Source organism: Cydia strobilella, chromosome Z (genome assembly GCF_947568885.1).
Source record: "Cydia strobilella chromosome Z, ilCydStro3.1, whole genome shotgun sequence".
Classification (NCBI taxonomy): domain Eukaryota; kingdom Metazoa; phylum Arthropoda; class Insecta; order Lepidoptera; family Tortricidae; genus Cydia; species Cydia strobilella.
Genome location: NC_086068.1, coordinates 58,550,088 through 58,563,069, shown reverse-complemented (window position 1 = coordinate 58,563,069; position 12,982 = coordinate 58,550,088). Strand labels below are relative to the sequence as shown.

The 12,982-nt window shown below is 37.2% G+C and overlaps 1 long non-coding RNA gene across 1 annotated transcript in view; it reads right to left on the bottom strand.

The window, feature by feature from the left end:
- Positions 1 to 12,982, bottom strand: part of LOC134755238 (uncharacterized) — a 108,884-nt gene that overhangs the window by 21,108 nt on the left and 74,794 nt on the right. The window lies entirely within an intron of this gene.

Below are 12,982 nucleotides of genomic sequence, written 5' to 3'. Positions count from 1 at the left end.
ACCTACTCTTTATAGTTTTATACGAGTTTTAAAATAGAAATTGTGTCTCCTATCTACGTTTCTCTATTAATCTTCTGGTGCTTTATTTCTTGCATGGTGTAAAATAATTTATTTTAAGTACAGTCAAATACCCTATTATACCTGTTAGTAATAATTGCGTAGTTTTTATGCCATTACGGATTAATTCGTGACATCTAGTGCAATTGAATTCAGTAAAGAAAGCCCCATTTTGACGGTTTAAGAACTAGCATGCGATTTTCGATACATTTTCATATTTTTGTATGGGAATCGATTTCCATTTCCGCAATGAGCCTTGTTTCCTGTGAAATGAAATTTCCTAGAACTTTTCTAAACTTTGGAAAGAATTCCACAACTTTCACGTATGTATACACATGTAACATATTTAATCGAGAAAATAATTGAATAAAAAAAAAGACTGGCGGGAATGAAATTGGAGGTTTACATTATTATTAATTATTATTTATACTTATTGTACAATTGTACACACATAGTATGTATAAGTGTTTAACATCCCTTTTGTATCGTGAAGGTTGTATAATATAAATGTAAATGGTTAGGTTTTGTTTTTATAATACACCGATTTTATTTGACTGAACTAAGGTCTCATTAAGACTTGACTTGACGGCCGAAGACGATAACTGGCGCGCGTGGCTTCAGCCCAATATCAACCCTAGTGCCTTGCGATAAGGTCCATGATGGTGCGCCGCGCACGATAGGTTAAAGTGACTGTCAGAGAAATAGTGTTATGGTACAGTCCATGTTGTCCAGTGGATGTTGCGGATGCCGATTTTTTGACATCCGCGGACGCGGATGCGGATGTCGGGACATAAAAAACGTCAAATATTACACTTTTGTAATTTTTATTTATGAAAAAACTAAACTTAGTATTTGAACAAGAATATAGGTGACCCACAAATCGCATTACTATACTAAAGTCCAAATAAAACAAACTTTTCACTTCTTGTCGCTGTCCGTCATAGGCTAAAGTGCTCGATAAAACGAAACGAGATTCCTATTGGCTACTGACGAAATTACCTGTTCCACATCCGCATCCGCATTAAACTCCGCATTAATTTTATGCGGATGCGGATGCGAATATTCGCAACATCCCTGGTACAGTCAGCAGCAGAAGTTATTAAGCAGGCTCTTATTCTCTTAATAAAGTCGCGTCAAGATCATTTTGAGCACCTCGCCCGCTTAACAACTTCTGCTGCTGACTGTCACATCTTTCACTCGGGTATTAAAACATTTTGGAAAAATGTTTTAAATAGATAATTAATTGGAATCTTGCATATTTTCGGTGTATTACAAAAAAGTGTGTGCGTGTAATCTTTAAGGGGTCCACTGACTATCAGTCCGCCGGACGATATCGGCCTGTCAGTTAGAACAAAAATTTGACAGTTCCGAACAACTGACAGGCCGATATCGTCCGGCGGACTGATAGTCAGTGGGCCCCTTTACGCGCGGAAGTAAAATTTCTTTGACGATGACGTTTATCGCTATATTGGTATGTTGGCACTTTGACGTGTGTCCTAATTGTGCGTGTGTCAACTACTGAGCGTTACTTCCGTCAGAAAGAAAAACTGAGTTACCCTCTAGTCGCGCCTAAAGAAGTTTTACTTCAAAAATCGTAATGTAAAATGGACATAATAGATGTACAGAAATATGAATATTCGATGCCTTAATAGTGGAAATGATGACTCGTTTTAATTTGTCATCATAATATATGCAATAATGTTTTTTAAGTTGCGTGGATGAAATAGAATAGGAAGTTTTATATTTCAAGTTGAGTTGCCATAAACAATAACTAAGCAAAATAGAACTGTGTTTGTATTTTCATTGAATAAAATGTTCTGGCGAAATGTGTCTCGTAATATACACCGTGTTTTTTTAAACTCCGCTAATTTCATAACACTAATGAATATGTAAATAGGCCCTAACGCAAGTGTACACGCTCGTAAGGGCCTTAACAGATAAAAATATAAAAAATGTGTATCTTCAAAATGGAGTTTATTAGAATAATAGTGTCTTTGAAAAATCAACTTAATAGCGTTGTTGACACATGTTGAATATCATTACTAAATCTAGTAAATGAGCAATTTATCACAATAAAAAGGAGATTTAAAAAACATACGGAAATAATAAAAATTATTAGACCTCAAAGTTTCAAAATTAAAGTTATTTTTTAAACATTAATTGTATAGCAACAATATACATAAACGCAATATTTCACCGACAAAATCGCAATTTCCTTGTTTTCCATACTTCGAAACGGTTCTAAGCAATAGGGACATTACATCGTGACGTCACAATGTATTACCATTTTGTTAAACGCGTTTCGTCAGTAAAGCGCGATTGTCAGGCTGACTATAATTTCTGACTTCTGTATTGCTTTAAGGCAATGGGTCCCATACAGACATTTGATCCTAAAAACAAACCTGATCGACTGATACGATTAATAAAAAAAATGTCAAATACCCTATCCAAACTCAGGAATCTTTGAAATTAACGGAGTTCAAAAAAAACACGGTGTATACCATTATAAAGTTCGCTTGATAGAAAACAGAATCTAAAATACCACAAGTGAGACTTAGAGTTATTAGGCTGAGTTTCCACCAGAGATGTGCGAGGATGCGTAGCGAGGGATGTTTGTTAAGAACCAATAGAATCACTTCATTTGTTTTCCTCGCTCAGCGTGTAGTGATTCTATTGGTTCATAACAAACATCCCTCGTTATATTCGGACGGTTTTATAATGTCGAAATCCACTTAAAGGATTACCTACCGATGAATGGCATTGTTGTCTTTTGTTAAGCCCAACCGCTTATTGGCTGTGCAAAATGGAATGCAATAACAACAAAAGATTCCATACAGATAACAACCTTATCGCTTGAAGAATAAAGTTAAAATTGCAATAGCAGGTACTCGATATAGAACCTTTTGGAATGCAGGGCCGTGGTCACCCAAGCGTTTGTTTATGTGAGTCACAACAATGCCAACAAAAGACAACAATGCCATTCATCGGTAGGTAATCCTTTAAGTGGATTCCGACAATTTAAAACCGTCCGATTATACGCATCCTCGCACATTTCTAGTGGAAACGCAGCGTTAATAGCCGGGTCCACACAGCGAGCATCCGCGCGAGGCAATTTTCTCGCCCACAAAACGGCCAGTGTACACGTGACTCGGCCGAGGCGGCGCGCGCGGGACACGTCTAAAAATGTCGATAACACGCGCGCCTCTGCCGAGGCACGTCTACACTGGCCGTTTTGTGCGCGAGGATATTGCCTCGCGCGTATGCTCGCTCCGTGTGGACCCGGCTAATGACGATTTGCAATAGTTTTAATAAACATTAGCGTCAAGTTACGGTACAAACTAAACAGAAAAATAAAATACCACAGTCTAGTAGTATCTTTAAGAAAATTCACACTCGAATAACAACGTATTCGACAGAAATACGTATTCGAGTTCAAAATGATTGACACAAGTTTGTATTCTGTCTTTAGGCATTATGATATAATTATATATCTTATTCTTATAAGGATCTTAGTCCCCGGCAAGTTTGGCCGAATTTCACCTTCCCATACAAACGGAGTTTCGTTCTCTTTTTAAAACTACGTGTTGGATTGTAATGAAACTTTGCATATATAATGACATGAGGTATATCTAGGTCTGTAATTTGTTTATATAGCTCTAGTATATAAAACAAACGAAATAAGCGCTGGTGGCCTAGCGGTAAGAGCGTGCGACTTTCAATCCGGAGGTCGCGGGTTCAAACTCCGGCTCGTACCAATGAGTTTTTCGGAACTTATGTACGAAATATCATTTAATATTTACCAGTCGCTTTTCGGTGAAGGAAAACATCGTGAGGAAACCGGACTGATCCTAACAAGGCCTAGTTCCCCCTCTGGGTTGGAAGGTCAGATGGCAGTCGCTTTCGTAAAAACTAGTGCCTACGTCAATTCTTAGGATTAGTTGTCAAGCGGACCCCAGGCTCCCAGGAGCCGTGGCAAAATGCCGGGATAACGCGAGGAAGAAGATATAAAACAAACGAAATGTAGCAAACAAGTTTTGTATAAAAAACTTAAAGTTTTGTACATAAACTAATTACAGACCTAGATATACCTTATCTGTAAGTACAAAGTTTCAGAGCAATCTAGCTAGTAGTTTTAAAATGAGAGCGTAACTACTTTTGTATGGAGAACCGAGCTTGCCGTCAATCCCACTAAATCCTGTCGCATTAAACGTGTCATTTTCAATCAAAAGGTACCACATTGTCGCTTGCCATAAGGACGCTCTGACAGGTTATTCGTATAAAGATACAAGCAAATTTCGTCCTAATGGTACCTTTTGCTTGAAAACGTCACAAATTATGGTCCCTGTGACAGTTAATTTTTATATGGAGTAGCTGTCACGTAAAATGTTTGAAGACATTTTTTCGAAGTTTAGTACATTATTTTATTCAGGAATGTAACATTTAAGTAATAAAAATACGGTTAAATTAAATCATAATATATTTCTTAAAAAAATATTATTAAGCCCAACCAAAAGAAGACTTGATGGAATTGTCATAGGCACCACCATTCGATACGAGAGTTAATTACAGTGTATTATCGCATGTGACGCATGATAAATTTGTGTCACTTTTAATTATAATATTATTAAATGTGACATACTGTCCGCGCGCCAATTCCGTGCATTCGGAGGTCGAGGAAGTGGGGGGGTGCGCCGCGCCCGTACGTACAAAATGACACCAGTCACATCACTCTGTCATGACGCCCAACATTCCTAACATTCCTCAGCCGTGCACGGTATTCGCGCGCGGACAGTAAAGTTGGACTCGTTTAATAATTTGACTATGATTATTTTTAATTTTAGGCTTATTTGTGACATTTTGAATTCTGAATAGCTGGAATTTATTTGATATATTTCGTGTGGTAATGTTTTTTAAACTATTTATCCATCTGTCTTTATCAACTAATGTCTGTATTTAAATGTTGTAGTACAGTCGCCATCAGATATATCGGAGCGGCCGAGGTGCTCACAAATATCTGAACACGCCTCTATTGTCAAGGAGTTAGAGTGCGTGTTCAGATATTTTTGAGCACCTCGGCCGCTCCGATATATCTGATGGCGACTGTACCAAGAATTGTAATAATTTAAAGTACACAGTAATAGTGTTTTGTAGTACAAACTAAAGCTTGTTTTTCATGTAGGTATTACTGCAAAATAGTACGTGTTTATATCCATATTCATACGTAATAATGGTTTATAGAAAATCATAGCATATCATGATAACGACATAGGGTCATAGCAGGTCCGATCAAACTAATGCCTTGATTAATTTAGCTTATCGATTTAATAGTAGTATAGACATACAGTGGCCTTGTGCTAGACTGATTGAGCTCACAACTCCGCAACGGAGGCGATAGTGATGTAAAGTCATGGACGAAACTAAACGTCAAGTCTAAAATAAGCCTTCCTACAAACACTATCTATGTTTAAGCCGATTATTATTTCTAGGCCCCTAACCCATACAGCTTTGTGCAATATAATAACAGTCAACTGAGTCACATTATGGGAAACCATGGAAAAAAAATATGGGAAGTAAAAATACATGAAAACCGAAATTATTTTTATACATTTTTGTCAAAGGCTATTCCGCTTAAGACGTGTTTTTGGCGTAGTCCCTTCGGAATCTTCTTAACACGTTCGGCGGCGGTACTTACGGTGATAGCCGTACTGCTAAATCTTAAAGTTTAACGCGTTAAGCGGGTTTTATTGTATTTCGTAGCTGACAGTGGGAGGTCAATGTATTTCGAGTATCTGTATTTTGTCTTACTTCACTGGCTCAGTGACCCAAAAAGGATCTTGGCCTCTGACACAAGAGAGCGCCACTCTGCCCTATTCTGCGCCACTTCACGCCAGTATTTTATCAGTGCAGTATTTTGTCTAATTATTTTTAATATTTTTATTGAAAACCTCTGTTGTGGGTTCCGTGAGCTCCCAGAAAGCAATGCTGAAATAAGCTTTATCAATGTTATATTGTACGCCTTAATATCAGCAAGCAATGTTGTAATAGTGTTGAATATCAATCTTACTTCCATAGAGCTAGAATTTTATACAAGCGTCACAAAATCAATGTCAACATGTGACGCATTCAGTTTTAAGCATACTTCGGTCATACGTGTAGATATAATAGTTCCCAATGGTAGGAAGAGTTCTTAAGTAACATTCGGACATAGAGTCGGAACTAAATAACTCTGCATGGCATTAGCAATGATAACGTGTGGAAATGTCATCATTCATGTCAAATTTCTATGAAAATATGTAGTTTAAAATGACACTCATTTCGTTCTATTCATATCGGTGCGAAGTTAGCTTAGACAGGCTCTAGTACATAAATTTGTAACAATATGATAACAAATGACGCGTGTCAACAATGTTTGGACGTTGAAGCGTCACATTTGATAATATTCTTACACGTAAATGTATGTGTGTTTTTGTTGGTCTGACTAGCTATTTGTCATTATACTAAACAATCCTGTCTTCTGTAACTCCTACAATTTCATTTTGTATATACAGAAGGTTTCGATTTCACGCGTTTTTCTAGTGACAATACTGGTTAACCAAATATAAATTATTTTAATTGTAATAAGACTTAAATCCGTTGTGCCAACGCTAAACAAGCAAATTAGAGCTGGAATTCAAAGGCCATTTTTGTAGAAGCCATTGCTTATTTAGTGGGCCGTTTTAAAGTCACGAGCTCTCTCAATCGTAATACGAGAAAAAAATGTGTCCTGTTTTTCATGCAGTTCCGTTACCTACCGTTTTTCATGGACTTTGTAAAACGGTAAGTAAGTAAGGCCTGAGTGGACTCTCGAAGCGGAGCGTTCGGCAGTGTGGCGTCGGGCTCACAAGTGATGTGAGCAGCGCGCACTGCTCGTAAGGCCGCTCCTATACGTTTGCATTTGTTTAACATGCACGCCGCACGCCGCGCCCCAACGCACGCCCAACAAGAGCGTCCACTCAGGCCTTACACTAACGAAATGGAAGGATCGTAAAGATTATGGAAATTTTAGGACACTTTTCTCGTTAGAATCGAAAGAGTTCATTCTGAATAGAAATAAAATAAAACATCGAAATTTGAAAAAAAAAAGTAAAATGTACAAATTTAAATAGAATATTTTTTATGGTTACCGGGGTAATGAGTATATGCCGGCGAATATGACTAGTCAAAATGTTTTTTTTTTATCCTGGCATGGGATTTTACAATATACCTTTCCAAATAACGATAACCTAACCACCTAAATTAAATGTAAAAAAAGAAATATAAATAAAACTTCATCTCTCCAGGCCTGTAAATTTTTGCCCACTGATTAAATTGTCTGATCAAATCAGGTAAGTGTAGCATGCCCCTTTTTTTTTAACAATTATGGCCTGGAGCGCGTTTTTATCTGTTTGGACACAATATTAAGTATATTCTTAGTTGTATGTATTTTGTTAAGTTAATACATGTATACATATTATTTAGATTGTATGAAATAAGTAAAATAACTTGTTAGATTCAATTTATTTGTTCCCATACTTTTGTCAATTCTTGTACATATCTTTTAGTTTTCAGTTAGCGCCACTTGCACCATCCCACTAACCCGGGGTTAACCGGTTAAACCTGGAGTTACCATGGTTACCAGTACAATTTGACACTGGGTTAACGGTAACTGGCCTTAGTGTTCTTCGTGTCGTGTTATCATTGTCACAGTTGTTTTACGCGGTTATGACACTGACATGAGTTCGCACGTCGCTCCGGTGTATGAGCGTGACAGCGCTATGCGCGCATATAGCGATGTCCCACTCACACAACGGAGCGACGTGCGAGTTCGCATCCAATGTGAAGACCGCCAACAATAGGCTTGATGACAAATTTTTATTAATGGTCGATAAGGTTTGTTTTGGAAGCAAATGTCTGTATGCGACCATTAGGCATTAAATGATAGTCAAAGTCCGACAGTCGTACTTCACTCGCGAAACGCTCCTAACAAAACGATATGTGGACGTGACGTTAAGGTCACTGAGAGCCCATCTTGAATGTATGGAAAATTAGTAAAATTGCGATTTTGTCGGTGAAATATTGCGTTTATGCTTATAGTTGGTATAAAATCTTTTTTTGGATAAAATGCAAAGAATCGAATGGTATCTTTACTTTATTCCTTTTTGGAAGTTGAAATAAACGTTAAATTTTGAAACTTTTAGATCATGTATTTTTTTATAATTTCCATATATTATTTTAATATCCACATTATTGTGATAAATTGCTGATTTGCTATAATATTTTACTAGATTTTGTTATAAAATTCAACATGTGTCATCATCCCTATTCAATATAGTCTCGAAAAAGACTGCCAATGTGACTATATTAATTTAATATTATTATAAAATATCTTAATGTAAATGTAGAATATATCCAAAGTCTTATCAAAATTGTAAACTAAACTAATAAGGGCTAACGGCTAACGCGTATGAATTCGCCGCTAGGGGCGCTAGTGTAGATGGTGGTCTTTTCCATAGTTCGAAATGTCACTTGTCACTTCAATGACTGACAGCTGTTCTTTAGTCTTTTGGACCACCATCAACAGAGGCGCCAACTGGTGAGCAAAAAAACGATAGCCCTCATTATAACTCCTGCGGTTGTATAAAAATTATGGTTTAGACCTAGTTATATATAACTTTTAGGACTTAGACCTTACTCACGGTTCTATTTGCAAAACTGCGAAAATAAGAGACCATTTCACTCTAGCATATAGCTGCCTTCCTCTCCCTCTCGTGTGCAAGCGGGACCGTGAGAGTGGATTTAAAATGTCATCTTTATCTAACCACTACTATACCTATTTAGAAAACGTGTACATATTTTTGTATCGATTAAGACAGCTTTTTTACCTATTATCCTATATTAGACCCTTTTATTCGTACATTTTTTGTTTAGAGCAATAATTATTAATACAATTTTAAATTATTGATTGATTTAAGTGAAGTTTTATTTAACCTAATAGCAGCGGAGTGGTGTTTTGACTATTAGATAAACCTACAGAGCAATAGTTACTTTCAAGTTTTCACCCGCCGTTACTTTTGTCCCCGCTCTCCCCTATACATTTGTTTTTATAAGTAGGCATTTGATTTAATAGGGTATTTATAATAAATTGTTTTACACCATGCATGAAATAAAACACCAGAGGATTAATAGAGTAACTTAGACAGCAGTTATGTTTAGACACAATTTTATTCAGAGTAGGTAATTTGATTGTGACGTCACATGCATAAATTCTCAGGACAGGGCAAGCTATGCTGGCGCCATCTGCTAATGAGGGCTAACGCGTATGAATTCGCCGCTAGGGGCGCTAGTGTAGATGGTGGTCTTTTCCATAGTTCGTAATGTCAAATGTCACTTGTCACTTCAATGACTTACAGCTGTTCTTTAGTCGAGGACTTCCGGTTCGAGCGCCATCTTGATAGTTAGCATCGTGATTAATTACTTTGTTTTTTGCTTATTAATATTGTTTAAAGTGTAATATCGATAGCTTATTATACAGTAAACTAATGTGGTAGTGTGCAGTGAATGGAGAATTAATTTTGAAGCGCGTTTAACCACCATCTTGGAGTCAACGGCCGGTAGTCCACGTGCTTCTTGTAAAGTCTAGCTATCGATTTACAAGAGCTAACAAATCACCGTACACTGTCTTGTACAACCGTACAATTTTTGTCGTTTGTAAACCTCTCAATACCTTGATACTGGCGAAATAGTCCCACTGGGCTGAAGCCATAATTTTAAAAGAAGAAGAAGAAGAAGTTCTTTAGTCTTTTGGACCACCATCAACAGAGGCGCCAACTGGTGAGCAAAAAACGATAGCCCTCATTATTTCGACTGGCCGACCCCATTTCATCTTTACTAAAATGACAATTAAATAAATACATAATTAAAATTCTAATTGCTGTATATTTAAACTAATATTAATATTGTTACGAGAATATTATTATTTTACCATTTTATTATATTACCTTCTTAGAAATTGATTTGGACTACTTATAGTACTCCACACTCGTGCGTGAATCGCGGCGCGAAGCCGCGAACGCGAGTGTGGAGTCTAGTTCGCTAAAAAAAAGCAAATTATTGGATATAACAAAAGGTAGTGGAGGTAGTGTATACCGTCCATAAACAAAAGGAAGACTGGTCAGGCTTTAAATCTTAATCAACCCAACTATAGATATAGTTGGGTTGATTAAGATTTAAAGCCTGACCAGTAATATATGATAATTGTCAAGAAGGCGCTGTTTATTCTCATGTATAGGGTGACAGTTCAGTATAGTATGAAAAAAATAGTTCCAGTGAAATTCCGCAACATGGCGCGTGATCATATATTCCTGGTCAGGCTTTACTTGAATCTTGTCAGCAGAAAAAGGCAGCAAAAAAAATGTAGACGCGGAGTTATCGTTCCATAGAAAATTTGAATTTCGCGCCTTTTTCTACTGACAAGATTTGCTTGACAAACTATATAACTGACTTGTGAAATTTAATCTTACCGAAGACGAGGCAGTATGGCATAGACCTAGCATTACATAGATCAGCTATACACGTGCGTTCGTGAGGGACAAAACATACGCAATGCGACAATATGATTGGTCGAGTAGATTTGTAGCCCACCATAAACCATACTAAATGTACGGTGGAGAATTTAAAAAAATGTGAGACTGTGACAAGGACAAACAATAACAGCGCTTTCTCTGCTACTCCTACTGTAAAATACATAAGACTATAACGTTCGATAATTTCCCCCCACCCCTCATGACCGATCCAGTTAAGGTTGTAACACACCGTCGCACCGCACCAAGGTCGTTATGCGACGCATCCATAAGTAAGAGCGAGGAAGCGATCTCTTTCTCGCTCTTACTTATGGGTGCGTCGCACAATGACCTTGGTGCGGTGCGATGATGTGTTATGCCCATTATACTAGATTCATGCTGTATGGCCTATGGTCTTAGCCTGTCCAAAAGGACGAATTAAAAAAAAAAACTTGATACCCACAATCACAATTTCACAATCATATATACCATCGAAGGTCGAGAAGAGACGAGTTTAACTTTGTGATTTTGCTGCAATTATTTTGAGGAAACATGCAGACTCCTCACAATAGACGGGAGAAGACGCCGCGGCGCATAACATGGGACTTCCTGGAGAACCCTCGTGAGTGAACCCACTCGACTTTTTATTTTAATTATATAAAACACTTTTGAGGATTTGTTTGTCGACCGCCATCTTGTTGATTCGGGTCGTGATTAATTTTTGGTTTTGCTCATTAACGTTGTTTAGTGTAATACTGATAGCTTATTATGCAGTAAACTAATGTGGAAGTGTGCGGATGATGAGGAATTAATCTAGATAACAAAGCTGATTTGGCCCGGTAGCCACGAGATCGTACCGTGCCTAGCCCCTATTTGCAGTACCTTAAGGCTGGCGTCCACTAGACTCGCCGAGGCGAATCGAATTGAATCGCAGTAATTCGCCTTCTATACATTTACTATGAATGGTAAATTCGATTCGACGACGACGACGATTTTAATTTTAAAATGCCAAATTCAGTGTTTTTGTAAACATTTTTAATCTTTGACTTTGGCCATAGTTCCATTTGTATGGAAATTGTCACCGCCACGCACTATAAAAATTTTTATACGAAAAAAATTTATGAATGCCTACTTTAAAGTGATATATTCACTTTGTTGTCCGTCCGTTTGTCTGTCAAAATCCTTTATCTAGGTAACGCGTGGAGGTATCGAGTTGAAATTAAAACGATAATTATATGTACTTAGGTCTCCATTGAAGCTGTGAAAAAATCAAACTCCTAAGTTAACTTAAAAAAAAAGACACTAAAAGTACAGGCATACAGGATAACACGGTAAATTCACTGCCATCTATCGACACACTATTAAAACTAAAAATAAAAATATTAAAACTTTTATTTAAATGGGGCATTTTCTTTGAAAAGGGACCTTATTGTCGATGGCGCTTATGCCGCACAGCGTCGCGCGGCATTGTATTTATATCGTAGCATCGTTTATAACAGCGTAAGCGCCATCGACAATAAGGTCCCTTTTTATAGAAAATACTACAAATGATTCTTTATATTTGTATTAATTATTTTTATATGATTTTGACCCATGCTCGTTCACTGATATGGTGATATTGATATGCGTTAAAATTGTTAAATAACAAACGAAACCGTCAACGCCATCTATTCGAGAGTAGGCCAATGGTGGTAAAACGTAGTGGCGCCATCTGTTCGAGAATCAAATTTTATTGATTTCCGAGGCACGTTTTTTCCTTAGACTGTCATCCATATAATACGGAGTAACATATAGTCTTTGGTACAGGCTACAGGGAAAAATTTCAAAACTATTAATTTGTAAAAAAAGAACTTAAATTTGTACGGAACGGTGGGCGAGGCCGACTCGCACCTCGCACTTGTCCGGTTTTTAGGGTTCCGTACCCAAAGGGTAAAAACGGGACCCTATTACTGAGACTCCGCTGTCCGTCTGTCTGTCTGTTACCAGGCTGTATCTCATGAACCGTGATAGCTAGACAGTTGAAATTTTTACAGACGATGTATTTCTGTTGCCGCTATAACAATGGCCGGTTTTTTTATGTTTTACTGATAACAAAGATAGATTTAACTCCGTAATAAATGGATACAGTCTAAGGAAAAAACGTACTTCGAAATTTTGATTCTCGATTAGATGTCGCTACCAGCTTTGGCCTACTCTCGTATAGAGGGCGTTGACGGTTTCGTTTGTTATTTAACAATTTTAACGCATATCAGTGAAAGAACATGGGTCAAAATAATAAAAATAATTAATGCAAATAAAATAAAAAACATGCAACAACATAATACATTTTATCGTATTTTTATAAATCT